This window comes from Malaya genurostris, chromosome 2 (genome assembly GCF_030247185.1).
Source record: "Malaya genurostris strain Urasoe2022 chromosome 2, Malgen_1.1, whole genome shotgun sequence".
Taxonomy (NCBI): Eukaryota; Metazoa; Arthropoda; class Insecta; order Diptera; family Culicidae; genus Malaya; species Malaya genurostris.
Window position 1 is genome coordinate 36,920,350 of NC_080571.1, and position 2,507 is coordinate 36,922,856.

Here is a 2,507-nt window from a genome sequence, read left to right on the forward strand (position 1 = left end):
TATACTTTGTAGCCCCTCGACTTGCTCAGTGGGTGGTTAGAGGGGAAATTATGTTCACAATCACTACTACTTGTTTGAGCCTTGCATATACTCACCACGGTACTCACTTCTAACGGGAACCGTATGAAACCGAAACACCGATAACCGTCGAGAACCAGGGTGGACAACCAAAAGGTTGATTCAATATTTTAGTTTTACTCAAAGGCGAAACCAGAAGGTCTTCTTTGGGAGAACACTCGAAGACGAGTGATGGCGACTCCTTTAGAGTCCGGAGAACGAGATCAAGAATGGTGTACTTGTACTAATTTCGCTCATTATATAGAAACTAGGCTAACGGTTCCTAATTAACATTTTCAACATTTATTCTGACTAACTGAGTTTAACTTAAAGCTAGTGACGTCACTTTATGGGTTTTTCTACTTGCGCTTTTGCTCGGTTTTTGTTGGTGCAGGTCTGGTGGGGAAAGTTTGGCGATCCCGGATGTATATTTCCTCGAAGTAATCGGTGATCTGGCTTTCCTGACAGCTCATAGCGCGACAACCGTCAGCGATGGTAATGGCGCCGGAGCTAGTAATGGCGTTGAGAATGACCATGGACGCTGGAATTTGTAATGGCGTCTTCGATGACAATGGCTTCTCCGATGACAATGACGTCGTTCGATTAATAGTTTTATAATTGCCCTTCGCGGTGAACTTAATTCCGGATTAATCGTCGCTCCTCGCTCGAGACATTGTGAGCCTGCGAAAAGAAACTCCGAACAACGTTCGAAGCCCAAGAATAAAAGGCCCGTTGAGGACCTGCCCAACAGATAATTAGCATAGAGCGCATGTAACTCCTAACCTACACCAACTTTACACCCATATTGATTTTAGAATTTTACCTTTTATAACGTTTTAATTTGTATAAATGTTGTGTATGTCTTCCGTATTTCTATCGGCTTTTTTTATCACTATCTAAAATATATAACTTTTTTTCTATTTTAATAATTATGACATTTTCAATCCTTGACTTACTAAACGTACTAACACAATTTTGCGTAATTTAAGAACTTTTAAATCTCGAACTTTTACTTTCCTAACGTTATCTACAAAAATGAAACACTATTAATACTTTACACCACTTTACTAGAATTAAAATGAAAATACAATTAAACTACAAATACCGCGCGCACTTCTGACTTCTTCAAGCGTTCACATGCGAAAGAATTATTCTGGCACTCTGCCGAGTGAAGATAAATACCGGTAGTATCAAGATAAATGTCATCGTTATCCCAATACTATCAGCTCTGACAATTATGTTATCAAATATTGGCAGCCCTTTTCCTGGCTGCAACCGCCATAGGTGACATATACCGTAACGCAATGTTCACACCGTCATAATGAAACACCCTGGTTGAGTACATGCAACACTTTCCGTGATAAGTGACCCATCCGTATTCTATAGCTCGTCTCGCCAAAGAACACTTGCCAGCTGGCAAGCTTCTTGGGATAAAGATGATCTGGGTCGGTGGATGCACTCAATTATTCCGAAAATATCGACAAAGGCATGGTTCAGGGGACTGGATGTGAGTAGAGATTTCATTCGTGTGATGTCTAGACTCATGTCCAATCACTACACGTTAGATGCACATCTCCTTCGAATTGGGCTCTCCGAGACTAATCATTGTGCTTGTGGCGAAGGTTATCGAGATATTGATCATGTCGTTTGGACATGCGTGGAGTATCGTGATGTCAGATCTCAACTAATAAATTCTTTGCGTACCCAAGGTAGACTATCCAATATCCCAGTTCGAGACATTCTTGCTTGTCGTGACCTTTCATACATGAAACTTATTTATCATTTCATAAAGAAAACTGGAGTTTCAATTTAATAAAGGCCCCTTTCAAGACTTAGTTCTGATCCCAGCTGCGTCCATGAGTTCAACCAATAGCTAAATTAGAATAAAAATAATGTAATGATACAAACAAACTCGAAACAGTTTGTGAAATTATTAACAAAATGTCTGAAAATAACAGCTTATTTTATAATTTATAGAAGTTAATCGTTTGGTTCAAATAATATTTCCGAGTAGATTTCATAATTAATGACGAGTTACCTAAGATGATATTTAAGTAATAAGAGAATATGTTTTAATAAATGCAAAACGTTGTGACTATGTTAGAATTAAATTAGGATAAGAATATTATGTAAAAGTGATGCTACGGCGAAGAAAAACTTATGTAAACTGCCTTAAGAAATAAACGTATTTATGAAAAAAAAAAAAGTGACCCATCCGTCTCAGCCATAAGACTGGACGTGGAAGGCTATCACCCACACTGTGACGGTAATGATCTGAGTTGGGTTCAGGAATCTGGGAACTCGAGCATGTGTCTTCGCTACATTTGGATTGTGGCGGAGCCAACAATTAATCAATGTAACATATGGTTACAACTTTTGCCATTCGATGATTATGTGAAATAACGATTTAATCGTTTTCAGTTGACTCATGGTGATGGAGCCCTTCTCCA

At 38.8% G+C, this 2,507-nt stretch overlaps 1 long non-coding RNA gene across 1 annotated transcript; it reads right to left on the reverse strand.

Moving 5' to 3' along the window:
- Positions 1–279: 279 nt before the first annotated feature.
- On the reverse strand, positions 280–1,420 carry LOC131430626 (uncharacterized). The gene is made up of 4 exons (XR_009229546.1): positions 1,146–1,420; positions 1,014–1,084; positions 881–953; positions 280–797 (listed from the first exon to the last, which is right to left on the reverse strand). It is a non-coding gene; the product is annotated as an uncharacterized LOC131430626 (long non-coding RNA).
- Between the last annotated feature and the right edge of the window lie 1,087 nt (positions 1,421–2,507).